This window comes from Canis aureus, chromosome 20 (genome assembly GCF_053574225.1).
Source record: "Canis aureus isolate CA01 chromosome 20, VMU_Caureus_v.1.0, whole genome shotgun sequence".
Taxonomy (NCBI): domain Eukaryota; kingdom Metazoa; phylum Chordata; class Mammalia; order Carnivora; family Canidae; genus Canis; species Canis aureus.
This window is the reverse complement of record NC_135630.1, coordinates 57,968,541-57,984,448: the sequence shown is the minus strand read 5'-3', so window position 1 is coordinate 57,984,448 and position 15,908 is coordinate 57,968,541. Positions and strand designations below refer to the sequence as shown.

At 40.9% G+C, this 15,908-nt stretch overlaps 1 protein-coding gene across 11 annotated transcripts in view; it reads right to left on the bottom strand.

The window, feature by feature from the left end:
- Positions 1-369: 369 nt before the first annotated feature.
- The window catches only part of LOC144291848 (uncharacterized), a 141,439-nt gene continuing 125,900 nt past the window's right edge, over positions 370-15,908 (bottom strand). For all 11 annotated transcript variants that reach the window (XR_013359418.1, XR_013359417.1, XR_013359419.1 and 8 more), the window contains one exon: positions 370-2,651. The gene's annotated coding sequence lies outside the window, so the exon portion shown is untranslated. The remainder of the gene's footprint in view (positions 2,652-15,908) is intronic.

Sequence of the window (15,908 nt, the reverse complement as noted above, 5' to 3'; positions counted from 1 at the left end):
AAAAAAAGTAGTGAACTTGAAAACAAAACAATAGAAATTACCCAATCTGAACAACAGAAAGAAATAGACTAAAATAACAACAAATGATCAGAACCTGAGAATGGAAGTGAAATATCAAATATTACGTGTTGTAGCAATCCTAGGAGTAAAGGAGAGAAAGGATATGACTAAAAAAATATTTGAATAATGGATAGACATTGGCAAAATCATGAACCTCAGTCTAAATCACGACCTTACATAGAAATTAAATAACTTAAAATGGGTCATGGATCTAAATGGAAAAAGTAAAACAATAGACCTTTATTTTTTTTTAGATTATTTATTTATTTACTCATGAGAGACAGAGAGAGAGAGAGAGAGAGAGGCAGAGACACAGGCAGAGGGAGAAGCAGACTCCATGCAGGGAACCCAATGCGGGACTTGATCCTGGGACTCCAGGATCATGCCCTGGGCCAAAGGCAGGCGCTAAACTACTGAGCCACCCAGGGATCCCACAATAGACTTTTAGAACATAGTATAAGAGAAAAATTTTAGGACCTTTTGTGAGGATTTCTTGGACATGAAATCAAAAGTACAACTCATAAAGAAAATATTGATAAATTAGACTTCAGTAAAACTAAAATTTTGTTCTGGAAATACCCTGTTAAGAGTTTGAAATAGCAAACTAAAGACTAGGAAAAAATATATGCAAACCACATATCTCACAAAGAACTATATCTAGAACATTTAAGGAACTATAAAAAATTGATGGCAAACAACAACAAAAAGCATATAATCAAATTAGAAAATGGGCAAAAGACATGATGAAGCATTTCATCAAAGAATATGTACAGATGGCAAATAACCACATGAAAAGATGTTCAATATCACTAGCCACTAGGGAAATGTAAATAAGATCACAATGCACTATCACTACACATCCATGAGAACAGCTGAAGATTTTTTTAAGTGAAAATACTAATTTTTGTGGAGATACTGGATTCCTCACACATTGCTGGTAGGAATGTAAAATGTAAACTACTCTGGAAAATAGTTTAATTGTTTCTTTAAAACATTCATTCAGGGATGCCTGGGTGGCTCAGTGGTTTAGCATCTGCCTTCAGCCCAGGGCGTCATCCTGGGATCCGGGATCGAGTCCCACATCGGACTCCCCTCAGGGAGCCTGCTTCTACCTCTGCCTGTGTCTCTGCCTCTCTCTTGCTGTGTCTCTCATGAATAAATAAATAAGCATCTTTAAAAAATTTTTTTTAAATTTAAAAAATAAAACATTCATTCATTTACCATCTGACCTAGCAATTGCACTGTTGGACATTTATCCCAAAGAAATAAAAACTTATGTCCACACAAAAGCTTGTACACAAATATTTGTATCAGTTGTATTTGTGATAGCTGAAACCTGGAAACATCCAAAATGTCCTTTGATGGGTGAATGGCTAAACAAACTGTGGTGTATTCATAGTATGAATGAATAAAAATAAAATAGTACTCAAAATAAAAAATACAACATGGAGGAAACTTGGAGGAAACTTGAGGACATCATGCTTAGATAAGCTAGTCACAAAAGGCAAACATCGCATGATTCCATTTATATGAGGTACCAAATGAGTCGAATTCATGGAAATAGAAAGTAAAATGGGGCTGGGGAGGGGGAGGAAATTGTTAAATGATGGGTATAAAGTTTCAGATTTGCAAGACAAGATGAAAAGTTTAATAGATCTCTTTCACAACAATGAGAATATACTTAACATTACTGAACTCTACACTTAAAAATAGTTATGATGGTTGCATTTAGGTTTATGTTGCATGTTTTATATCACAGGAAGAAAAGGAAAAGAAAAGAAAAAATGGATACGTGTAACAATTTAGATGGTTATTAAGGGCATAATGCTCCGTTGCGGGGGGGGGGGGGGACCATCTTCAGTCACATACATGTGATTCTGTTTATATAACATTTTTAAAAATTTAAAAATTATAGAGCAGAAGAAGAGATAAGTAGATGCCAAGGATTAGGAATGGATCAGGTAAAGGAAATGTGACTATAAAAGGGTAATGTGAGGGAGATCTTTGTAATGATATCTTTATTGCATCGGTGGTTCCATAAATTTACATATGCTAAAATGTCATAGAACTATACACATATGCTGTGCCAATATCGATTTCCTAGATTTGATATTGTAAAATGGATGTTATATTCATTTTTTTATTGTTTTAGTAACAAATACCATAAATTTAGTGTCCTTACACAATGCAGATTTATTATCTTATGGTTCTTCTGTAGGTCAGAAGTCTGGGCACAATACGACTCAGATGATTCTCTGTTTCTGGTTCCATGGAGCCAAAATCAAGGTATTGGCAGGGTTGAACTCCTTTCTAGAGGTTCTGGGTTAAATCCACTTTCAAGCTCCTTCAGGTTATTGGCGGAATTCAGTTTTACGTGGTTATAGGATGGAGATTTCTGTTTCCATGCTAGCTATTGGTTGCAGTCAGTTAGCTTCCAGGGGTTGCCTGTACTTCCTGGCCTGATGGACTTCTTTCTTTATCTTCAAAAAAGCAGTGGTAGATAAAATCCTTCTCACTCTGAATCTTCTGACCTCTCCTTTTGCTTCATTCCTCCTTTGTTTCTCTTGACTCCAATTGGAGGAATTTCTCTCCTTTCAAGAAAAATAAATGATTAGATTAGATCCACCTAGACAAGCCAGGATAATGTCCCTAATTTTAAGATACATAAATTTTATGACATCTGCATAGTTTTTTCACAGCAGTATCTAGATTAGTGTTTGGGTAATTAAGGGATGGGAATCTTGGGAAGACAGCTTTAAAATTCTATCAAAATTGTGCAAAATGCAACCATTAGAGGAAACTGGATAAAGGTTACATGGGAACTCTCTATACCAGTTTTGTAACTTCTTTTGAATGTATAATTATGGCAAAATAAAAAGCTCTTAAAATGTACAGAAGAAAAAATAAAGGCAATATAAACATATTTTCTATAAAAAAATACTACCAGATTTATACTAAAAGAAATACTATGGAAGGTTCTTCAAGTAGAAGAAAAATTATTTCAGTTGGAGATATGGGATTACAGGAAACAAAGGTTACTGAAAAGTGTAAATATGTAAGGAAAATCTAAGTTGCTATTGACTTTATATTACAATAAAAATGACATGTTAGATTTAAAATATAGACAGAATTGAAATGCACATCAAGTACAGCATAAAAAGATGGAAGAACAAGTCTTTTAACATCCATGTACTGTCAGAAGTTTAAAAGTACTAAATTACAGATGACACTAATAAAGTTAAGGATGCACATTATTATCTCTAGTGTAACCATTAAATGAATAATAAAAGAATATGTGTTTGCAAGCCAGAAGAGAGAAATGGGAAATGAAATACATTGACCCAAAAGATGACTAGAAAAGAGAAACTAGTAATGAATATCAGGTGGGAAAAAGAAAAATCAAGTATATCAACAAATACACTAAATGTAAGCAAGCCAAATATTCTACTTAAAACACAGAGACTGTAAGAAAAGATACTAAAAAAGCTATATGCTGTTTAGAAATCACAAATTTAATATAAGAAGACAAGTTGAAAATAAAAGAATAGAAATAGAAAAACCATGTAAAATGATCTTCCCACCAAATAAGAAACCCTGATATAGCTATGGTGAAATCATAAGAGGTTAAAAGAAAGGTGATAAAGAGAGACGTTCTGTGATGAAAGTGTCTATCTTCCCAGAAGACATAATAATTCTTAACATGTATGTACCATCAAAATATAGTAAGTAAAAACTGACAAGTCCGCAAGTACAGTTAAGAGATTTTAGTGAGCATTTATCAGTAATTGATAAAACAGAATAAAGTAAATACAGGAAGGACATAAGAGATTTGAATACACAACAAACTTGATCTAGATAACACGCATAATACTACACACATATAAGAATATGTATTTAAATGCCCACAGAACATCTACAAAAACTAATTTTTTGCAGATAGATCATGCAGCTAATCTCAACAAATCGCAAAGGACTGAAATCATAGAAAATGTCCTGTTACCACAGTGGAATAAAAGTTGAAATCAATAGTAAACTTTTTAGAAACATAACTAGAAAGTGGTCACATGCTTGAAAACTAAGCAATACATTTGTAAAGAACACATGGTCAAATAAAGGAATTCCAATAGAAATTAGAAAATGTTTTGAAGTGAAAATAAAATATGGCACAAAAAATTCACAAGGTACAGCAAAAACTTGTGCTTGAAGGAAAATGTATAGCTTTATATGTATATATTAGGAAGAAATGTAGAGCTGAAGATCCAATTATATTTCTGAAGAAGTCAGCAATAGATAACGTTATCCTGCCTTTTTTTCTTTGCAAATGTTTCAAATCCTTTACTTTTCAGAACTCCCTAAATCCATGTATTCTTTGACCAGACATTGCTATTGTTGGGTTTAGAATGACAGGTGTGTCTTAGAGGAATTCACCATTAGTCAATTTAGTGGGTTTAATCAAAATCCCCATCTGTATTTGAAACTGTCCCTGCTGTATTGGGAATCTGTTAATAGCATCTATATCTAAAAAAAGCTTTAATGTGGATATATTTTTGTAGTTTGCAATGCTATTTTAAGTACCAATACACGTTTTTAAAGCTGTTAGAAATCTGTCAATGAAAATAGCAATATAAATGTGAAAGTTTGGTTTTTCAAACCATTTAGATGTTCAGAATAAGAGATAAAGTAAAATATGAACCAAACCACAAAATTGGTGTGTTTATTCTCCTCTCACCATTTTTAAAACAAGCAAGACTCAGAGGAATCAAAGATAAGGGCGAGTGTTGAATTGGTTTCACAACTCATACACAGCGGTTCTAGAAATAGCTAACTGGCTGAGGACAGGCATAGGAAGCTCTTGAATAAAGCAACTAATAGTCTTCAAATAAACTTGATAATAATGAGAAAATAGATATAAAATTTGATCCAAACTCTTGAGAGTCCATTTATTATTCAGTCACCCATCCAGTCACTCAACCACCCATTAACCTGGGGGGGTTTTGTTGACTCTTGGTCAGGCACTGTGCTACAGGCAGGAGAAACAACGGAGAGCAAACTGAGGTGTTATCTTCCTCGTGGTGTTCACAGGCATTAACACAGGGAAATCAACTGGTAAGCATGACTTGAGATGTGTCCTCTGAGACGGAGGCACAGGGTGTTTCGTGAGCATACAACATGGGATACAGTCTGAGGAGTTAGGGAAAGCATCCCCTGGGAAGTGTTGTGAGCTGCACTATGTAAGATAGAGATTGGTGAAGAGGTCAAAGAGGTAAGTGGAGGGGAGGAGCAAGACGGCGGAAGAGTAGGGTCTCCAAATCACCTGTCTCCACCAAACTACCTAGAAAACCTTCAAATTATCCTGAAAATCTATGAATTCGGCCTGAGATTTAAAGAGAGACCAGCTGGAATGCTACAGTGAGAAGAGTTCGCGCTTCTATCAAGGTAGGAAGACGGGGAAAAAGAAGTAAAGGAACAAAGGCCTCCAAGGGGGAGGGGCCCCGCGAGGAGCCGGGCTGAGGCCGGGGCGAGTGTCCCCAGGACAGGAGAGCCCCGTCCCGGAGACGCAGGAGCTGCACCGACCTTCCCGGGCGGAAAGGGGCTCGCGGGGAGGTGGAGCAGGACCCAGGAGGGAGGGGATGCCCTCGGGCTCCCGGGGACAGTAACAGCAACTGCGCGCCCAGGAGAGGGCGCCGAGCTCCCTAAGGGCTGCGGCGCGCACGGCAGGGCCCGGCGGGATCCGGAGCAGCTCGGAGGGGCTCGGGCAGAGGAAGAGGCTCCGTGCAGAGGGGCCTGCGCGGTTCCAGGAGCAGCTCGGAGGGGCTCGGGCGGCGGCTCCGCGGAGGGGGCTGCGCGGCCCGGGAGCGCGAATCCACCAGCGCAGGCTCCGGAGCACAGGGCGCCGGGACACAGCCCAGGATCCCGCCTCCCCCGGGACAGGCAGAGGCCGGGAGGGCCCAGGACAGCGAGGACGCTCCTGCCCCAGCTGAGCAGATCAGCGGCCCCGCCCGGCGCCTCCAGGCCCTGCAGACGGAGTTCCTGCCGGAGCTGAATCCAGGTTTCCAGAGCTGCCCCGCCACTGGGGCTGTTCCTCCTGCGGCCTCACGGGGTAAACAACCCCCACCGAGCCCTGCACCAGGCGGGGGCACAGCAGCTCCCCCAACTGCTAACACCTGAAAATCAGCACAACAGGCCCCTCCCCCAGAACACCAGCGAGACGGACAACTTCCAGGAGAAGCCAAGGGACTTAAAGTACACAGAATCAGAAGATACTCCCCCGTGGTTCTTTTTGTTTGTTTGTTTGTTTTTTGTTTGTTTGTTTTTGTTTTTTTGTTTTTTTGTTTTTTTGTTTTGTTTTGTTTTGCTTTTTGATTTGTTTCCTTCCCCCACCCCCCCTTTTTTTTTCTCCTTTCTTTTTCTTTCTCTTTTTCTTCTTTTTTTTTCTTTCGTTTTTTTTTTCTCTTCCCTTTTTTTTCTCTTTCTCTTTTCTTTCCTTCTTTCTCTCCTCTCTTTTTCTCTTTTTCCCAATACAACTTGCTTTTGGCCACTCTGCACTGAGCAAAATGACTAGAAGGAAAACCTCACCTCAAAAGAAAGAATCAGAAACAGTCCTCTCTCCCACAGAGTTACAAAATCTGGATTACAATTCAATGTCAGAAAGCCAATTCAGAAGCACTATTATACAGCTACTGGTGGCTCTAGAAAAAAGTATAAAGGACTCAAGAGACTTCATGACTGCAGAATTTAGAGCTAATCAGGCAGAAATTAAAAACCAATTGAATGAGATGCAATCCAAACTAGAAGTCCTAACGACGAGGGTTAACGAGGTGGAAGAACGAACGAGTGAGTGACCTAGAAGACAAGTTGACAGCAAAGAGGGAAACTGAGGAAAAAAGAGACAAACAATTAAAAGACCATGAAGATAGATTAAGGGAAATAAACGACAGCCTGAGGAAGAAAAACCTACGTTTAATTGGGGTTCCCGAGGGCGCCGAAAGGGACAGAGGGCCAGAATATGTATTTGAACAAATTCTAGCTGAAAACTTTCCTAATCTGGGAAGGGAAACAGGCATTCAGATCCAGGAAATAGAGAGATCCCCCCCTAAAATCAATAAAAACCGTTCAACACCTCGACATTTAATTGTGAAGCTTGCAAATTCCAAAGATAAGGAGAAGATCCTTAAAGCAGCAAGAGACAAGAAATCCCTGACTTTTATGGGGAGGAGTATTAGGGTAACAGCAGACCTCTCCACAGAGACCTGGCAGGCCAGAAAGGGCTGGCAGGATATATTCAGGGTCCTAAAGGAGAAGAACATGCAACCAAGAATACTTTATCCAGCAAGGCTCTCATTCAAAATGGAAGGAGAGATAAAGAGCTTCCAAGACAGGCAGGAACTGAAAGAATATGTGACCTCCAAACCAGCTCTGCAAGAAATTTTAAGGGGGACTCTTAAAATTCCCCTTTAAGAAGAAGTTCAGTGGAACATTCCACAAAAACAAAGACTGAATAGATATCATGATGACACTAAACTCATATCTCTCAATAGTAACTCTGAATGTGAACGGGCTTAATGACCCCATCAAAAGGCGCAGGGTTTCAGACTGGATAAAAAAGCAGGACCCATCTATTTGCTGTCTACAAGAGACTCATTTTAGACAGAAGGACACCTACAGCCTGAAAATAAAAGGTTGGAGAACCATTTACCATTCGAATGGTCCTCAAAAGAAAGCAGGGGTAGCCATCCTTATATCAGATAAACTAAAATTTACCCCAAAGACTGTAGTGAGAGATGAAGAGGGACACTATATCATACTTAAAGGATCTATTCAACAAGAGGACTTAACAATCCTCAATATATATGCTCCGAATGTGGGAGCTGCCAAATATATAAATCAATTATTAACCAAAGTGAAGAAATACTTAGATAATAATACACTTATACTTGGTGACTTCAATCTAGCTCTTTCTATACTCGATAGGTCTTCTAAGCAAAACATCTCCAAAGAAACGAGAGCTTTAAATGATACACTGGACCAGATGGATTTCACAGATATCTACAGAACTTTACATCCAAACTCAACTGAATACACATTCTTCTCAAGCGCACATGGAACTTTCTCCAGAATAGACCACATATTGGGACACAAATCGGGTCTGAACCGATACCAAAAGATTGGGATTGTCCCCTGCATATTCTCGGACCATAATGCCTTGAAATTAGAACTAAATCACAACAAGAAGTTTGGAAGGACCTCAAACACGTGGAGGTTAAGGACCATCCTGCTAAAAGATAAAAGGGTCAACCAGGAAATTAAGGAAGAATTAAAAAGATTCATGGAAACTAATGAGAATGAAGATACAACCGTTCAAAATCTTTGGGATGCAGCAAAAGCAGTCCTAAGGGGGAAATACATCGCAATACAAGCATCCATTCAAAAACTGGAAAGAACTCAAATACAAAAGCTAACCTTACACATAAAGGAGCTAGAGAAAAAACAGCAAATAGATCCTACACCCAAGAGAAGAAGGGAGTTAATAAAGATTAGAGCAGAACTCAACGAAATCGAGACCAGAAGAACTGTGGAACAGATCAACAGAACCAGGAGTTGGTTCTTTGAAAGAATTAATAAGATAGATAAACCATTAGCCAGCCTTATTAAAAAGAAGAGAGAGAAGACTCAAATTAATAAAATCATGAATGAGAAAGGAGAGATCACTACCAACACCAAGGAAATACAAACGATTTTAAAAACATATTATGAACAGCTATACGCCAATAAATTAGGCAATCTAGAAGAAATGGACGCATTCCTGGAAAGCCACAAACTACCAAAACTGGAACAGGAAGAAATAGAAAACCTGAACAGGCCAATAACCAGGGAGGAAATTGAAGCAGTCATCAAAAACCTCCCAAGACACAAGAGTCCAGGGCCAGATGGCTTCCCAGGGGAATTTTATCAAACGTTTAAAGAAGAAATCATACTTATTCTCCTAAAGCTGTTTGGAAAGATAGAAAGAGATGGAGTACTTCCAAATTCGTTCTATGAAGCCAGCATCACCTTAATTCCAAAGCCAGACAAAGATCCCACCAAAAAGGAGAATTACAGACCAATATCCCTGATGAACATGGATGCAAAAATTCTCAACAAGATACTGGCCAATAGGATCCAACAATACATTAAGAAAATTATCCACCATGACCAAGTAGGATTTATCCCTGGGACACAAGGCTGGTTCAACACCCGTAAAACAATCAATGTGATTCATCATATCAGCAAGAGAAAAACCAAGAACCATATGATCCTCTCATTGGATGCAGAGAAAGCATTTGACAAAATACAGCATCCATTCCTGATCAAAACTCTTCAGAGTGTAGGGATAGAGGGAACATTCCTCGACATCTTAAAAGCCATCTATGAAAAGCCCACAGCAAATATCATTCTCAATGGGGAAGCACTAGGAGCCTTTCCCCTAAGATCAGGAACAAGACAGGGATGTCCACTCTCACCACTGCTGTTCAACATAGTACTGGAAGTCCTAGCCTCAGCAATCAGACAACAAAAAGACATTAAAGGCATTCAAATTGGCAAAGAAGAAGTCAAACTCTCCCTCTTCGCCGATGACATGATACTCTACATAGAAAACCCAAAAGTCTCCACCCCAAGATTGCTAGAGCTCATACAGCAATTCGGTAGCGTGGCAGGATACAAAATCAATGCCCAGAAGTCAGTGGCATTTCTATACACTAACAATGAGACTGAAGAAAGAGAAATTAAGGAGTCAATCCCATTTACAATTGCACCCAAAAGCATAAGATACCTAGGAATAAACCTCACCAAAGATGTAAAGGATCTATACCCTCAAAACTATAGAACACTTCTGAAAGAAATTGAGGAAGACACAAAGAGATGGAAAAATATTCCATGCTCATGGATTGGCAGAATTAATATTGTGAAAATGTCAATGTTACCCAGGGCAATATACACGTTTAATGCAATCCCTATCAAAATACCATGGACTTTCTTCAGAGAGTTAGAACAAATTATTTTAAGATTTGTGTGGAATCAGAAAAGACCCCGAATAGCCAGGGGAATTTTAAAGAAGAAAACCATATCTGGGGGCATCACAATGCCAGATTTCAGGTTGTACTACAAAGCTGTGGTCATCAAGACAGTGTGGTACTGGCACAAAAACAGACACATAGATCAGTGGAACAGAATAGAGAATCCAGAAGTGGACCCTGAACTTTATGGGCAACTAATATTCGATAAAGGAGGAAAGACTATCCATTGGAAGAAAGACAGTCTCTTCAATAAATGGTGCTGGGAAAATTGGACATCCACATGCAGAAGAATGAAACTAGACCACTCTCTTTCACCAGACACAAAGATAAACTCAAAATGGATGAAAGATCTAAATGTGAGACAAGATTCCATCAAAATCCTAGAGAAGAACACAGGCAACACCCTTTTTGAACTCGGCCATAGTAACTTCTTGCAAGATACATCCACGAAGGCAAAAGAAACAAAAGCAAAAATGAACTATTGGGACTTCATCAAGATAAGAAGCTTTTGCACAGCAAAGGATACAGTCAACAAAACTCAAAGACAACCTACAGAATGGGAGAAGATATTTGCAAATGACATATCAGATAAAGGGCTAGTTTCCAAGATCTATAAAGAACTTATTAAACTCAACACCAAAGAAACAAACAATCCAATCATGAAATGGGCAAAAGACATGAACAGAAATCTCACAGAGGAAGACATAGACATGGCCAACAAGCACATGAGAAAATGTTCTGCATCACTTGCCATCAGGGAAATACAAATCAAAACCACAATGAGATCCCACCTCACACCAGTGAGAATGGGGAAAATTAACAAGGCAGGAAACAACAAATGTTGGAGAGGATGTGGAGAAAAGGGAACCCTCTTACACTGTTGGTGGGAATGTGAACTGGTGCAGCCACTCTGGAAAACTGTGTGGAGGTTCCTCAAACAGTTAAAAATATACCTGCCCTACGACCCAGCAATTGCACTGTTGGGGATTTACCCCAAAGATACAAATGCAATGAAATGCCGGGACACCTGCACCCCGATGTTGATAGCAGCAATGGCCACGATAGCCAAACTGTGGAAGGAGCCTCGGTGTCCAACGAAAGATGAATGGATAAAGAAGATGTGGTTTATGTATACAATGGAATATTACTCAGCTATTAGAAATGACAAATACCCACCATTTGCTTCAACGTGGATGGAACTGGAGGGTATTATGCTGAGTGAAGTAAGTCAGTCGGAGAAGGACAAACATTATATGTTCTCATTCATTTGGGGAATATAAATAATAGTGAAAGGGAATATAAGGGAAGGGAGAAGAAATGTGTGGGAAATATCAGAAAGGGAGACAGAACGTAAAGACTCCTAACTCTGGGAAACGAACTAGGGGTGGTAGAAGGGGAGGAGGGCGGGGGGTGGGAGTGAATGGGTGACGGGCACTGGGGGTTATTCTGTATGTTAGTAAATTGAACACCAATAAAAAATAAATTAAAAAAGGAAAAAAAAAAAAAAAGAGGTAAGTGGAGAAGAGACTCCTGGACGGAGGAAGTGGCACAGGCAGAGCTTCCAGTTGGGGGGGGGGGGGGGACAGCTCACCAGGGAACTGATTCAAGGCCAGTGTGGCTGAACAAAGAGTCTGAGGGGACAGTGTGAAAGGGGGACAGCCGGAGACTGTGAGGGAGGTGGGATGAAGCTGGGAGGTCGGCAGAAATGAGGGCCTTGCAAACCCTGTTGAAGGTCTTGTCTTTCTCCCAGTAGCAAAGGGAAGGGAGCTTGGAGGGGGTTACAGTAGGGAGGTGACAGAGTTAGTTCAGTATTTTTTTTAGACTATGACTTCACTGGACGTAAGCAGGACAGGCTGGATCCCAGGAGGCCGGCTGGGATCCTGTGGCATCAACAGCAGGGAGAAGATGGGAGCTTGGAACAATGTTCGGAGGATAGCGCCTGCCCCGGGCAGGAAAGCCCCCCCCCGGTGAGAGTCCACTTCCCTTCCCCAAATATACTTTCAGTGATGCCCACCCCTGCCAGGCCAATGTGCCCCCTGTCACCCACACAAAGGTCTCCTATTCTTTCTCCCACCTTTGTCCATGCTGTTCCTTGCTTCACGAATGTCACCTTAGGCTTTCACCTAAATCACAACCATCTTACACACCCAAGCTCATGTGGCATTTCCCTTTTCCTTAGAACATTCCCACTCAGCCATTTCCTTCTTTCTCTACATTAAATGCATGCTAGTTCCTTCTTTTCCTCCCCCTGGTGAGACTATAGGCTTCTTAGGGAAGGAAATGTGGCTTGCATTTCTCTGGATTCCTCCATGAGATCCAGCAGAGGCTGGGACGAAGTGCTTAAAACACCCTTCACACCTGATCACATTGCACGGCAATGAAAAATATCCCCCAGTATATGGATGATAATTTACAGAAAAACATGTTCCAAATTCCGCTCAAGACAAAAAAAAAAAAAAAAAGTGGTAATATATGAAAATAAAGGGTATTATAGCAGGATGTTTTATAATAGTTTAAAATCCAAGCCATATGGAGTCGGCACCAAACTTGTGGATTATTCCACTAGTTGCCTTTTACTAGTTAAGCATGTCCTTTCTGACTTCTGTCTAGTGTTGCACATGCCAAGATGCAGCAGCAGCACCCATGAGCTTGGCCTTCAGAAGGACTCCCACTAGAACCTCTTGCAGGGCCGTCGGAAAGAGGGCCTTATCACACACATGCCAGGACACACTCGCAGCAGGCCCTTCCCTCTCTGCTCCCCACGTGGCAGTTACAAGACTCTGGCAGCTAAGTAAGAAAGGATCAGAGAACCAGGTCTTCCGAGGTCAACTTGCCAAGAATTCATCTCTTTTTTCATTCTGGGTATTAGTCCCACAAATCATCAACAAAGCAACACCATGCTTAGTGTTGAATTCTGGGAAGAGGCTACATGTTGGGAGACGTGAAAAAGGTCAGTGTAAGACATGGTTCACATAAATAACGGCTAACATACACTGAACATACCAAGTAAGAGGCAAAGTTCTTTAGACATGTTAGTTTTGATAATTCTCGTACCAACCTCATGAAATAACTTGTATTGTTACGAGTAATAAGCCTGAGATTCAAAGAATGGAGGTAACTCCCCTCACTCGAAAATCTCAGAAACAGTAATGATGGGGCCAGGACTCTGACTAAGGTCTGTCTGTCTATGGAATCATAACCTAAATTTCGATTTTTATTCCCCTAACAGTGGCCACACATGGACTACAGATGCGCTGAGGGTAGGTCCTGGACGGCTGGAGTCCTCTGATGTTTCTAGACCACGGCTTTGCTCACAGTGTTAATACTCCTCTTTCTTGTTAGAGTCACCGAGCAAGCTAAGGCATCCCCTCTGTTGCTCCTCAATTATCTCAGGATCTTCTAGGGCTACTCAGTGCCCCTTCAGGTAGGTAGAAGCCCTGCAGGTTGGCACTCAATAACTACACGACGTTAGGGAAGCGGAAGAGCAACGGGTTGCAGAACAGTGTCTGCATCTCAAAGAACCGCCGCTGAATTCCGCTTTCCCCGCTGGACAGATGTGTGATCTTGAACAACTTAATCTCTCTGTACCTCTGAGCTACAAGAGTACCCATCTTACAGTTGTTTTCTGACTATTAAGCGCAATAGAATGTGTAAAAGTGCTTTTCAGAATTCCTGACACAGAGTAAAAAGCCATAAACTTTACTGCTCCCACTATCATTTCCCTTATACACTCTGTTCTTACTTTAAACAAGCTGGGCAGTTGGCTGCTTATTCTCCTTGCCTTGCGCTCATCTGCCGTCTTAGGGTGAGTTCCTCAGAAGCACAATATGTTACCAGGATTTGGGTGCAAGTGGTTAATTTGGAAAGTGATCCCAGGAAGCATCCATCAGAAGAGTGGAGAAGTGAGGCAGGCGGGGGAAGAAAGCCAATGTAGGGTAACGTCACGCGCATCAAGCACTCTGGGTTACTGAAGGCCGTCTTCCTGGGTCTCTCTAAGAGATGGCATGGCATCCACTCAGGAGTTGTCCCACCCAAGGGGCAAGAAAGCCCCTACTTGTGACTGAGCGGGGCTGTTCCCAGGGGCACCAACTCCCTGGTTCCTCCAGCCTGGTTCCCCCTGCATGCACCCTGAGCATGTCCCACGGCCAAAGGCTCTCGGAAGAGTTGCAGACCTGGCAGGGAGAAGCCACCAGGGTGCCCTGGAAGGTATGTGCCCACGGGATACCCTTTAATTCACAGGCCCCAGCACAATACTTGGCCCACAGTCAAGAGCTACATAAATATTTTTTGGATTAAACTGTGTTTCATATTGAAAATGATTAAGCACAAAATGTACTTATCTTCTCTACTGTGCAGCTGTTATATTTCAGCCCCTAGGGAAATGTTTGCTGGAACATCTCTCGGCCTTCTTTAATGAATTTTGATCTTACATCACATTTAAATGCCTTGGAGTTCCGAAAGACAAATATATCCTCATGTAATTTAAATGACAATCAGCAGGCTATTTTTTCCTTATTAATATACAAAAAGCTGGTGGTCACAGCAGGTAACTGATGAGGCTAATCTGTCAATGTCCTGATAATTCTCTGCCTGATTGCTCTCAGTCCGGGAGGCTTCATAATCACAGAAACACCAAGCAATTTGATCAGGTCCAGAATAGATCATCGATTATCCTCGAGTGAGCCGGGTGTCGGTATTCGATGAGGTTAGCGTGATATCGCAAGGGAGCCCCTCCGAAAGAAATCAATAAGGAGACTTCAAAATACTGTAGAAGAGATATAAGGGAAGCTTCTATGAAATGCAACCCTAGGGGTAATGTTGTGGCAGAAAGAGAATTGGTGCAATTAGTCATCATGCTCTATTAATTGGGATTCAGTCAAAGGTATTCAAAAAGGTTTGAGGATGCTAAGGGGTGACTCAGCCATTTCACTGCTTTGCTTCCACACTTCTCTGTAGTTCTCTAAACAGTCTGGGGTATTTGTGAACCAAATGTTAACAGGGATATTCTCCAAACGAAAGGAAAATCATTGTCTCCACTGTGGTATGGAGAAATGAGTAAGGGGCAAGGCCTAATCAGTGATTAAAGAACACTTGATATTTTTGACAATGACCTTTAATAAATAAAAATGCAACCTACATGTTAAAACTTTATCCTTAATTTTGATGGCACTTTTAGATAAATGATTTGCAAGTTTAGGTCATTTTACTTCGTGGTTTCACTAATCTCCAAAGGTAGGCATATATGTCTTTCTGGCTCCAAGCTGTTGCCTTCCTTGTTTGGTTACTGGAATGATTATTGCTTTTAATTTAAAAGTTTCCAGCAGTCAGCCTTCGACAGCCAGGTTTTCCTTCCTTATACATCTTGCTAACCAATTTATGACACCTAGGGAAGGAGCAGGGGAGTACAAGGAGAGCACACGGGGACAGGAAAGTTCATCATGTGTGACTGGTACCAGCGCCTTTTGAACCTGGTAAGAATCGAAAACGAATTCATTCTCTCATGAAGTTCATTTATGAGTTCCTTGTAGACCCCAATCTCTGAGGATCTCCTACCCCCTCTTTCCTTTACCCTTCTCGCTCCCCCTCTGAGAACCTACTAGCACCATCAGCTGCTCTGCCAGAGTCCGTTTGTTCTTCCGGATGGTCCTGTTGGCTAAGATCTCTTTCACAAGAAGGCCAGGGGAAAACCCCACATTCTCTAGCTCAATTAGCTCTAAATGCAATTATTTTCTTTAAACAGTAGCCCCCCTTTTCTTGCTGCCACAGGCCACTTTAAGCCAGCCTCTCAATTTA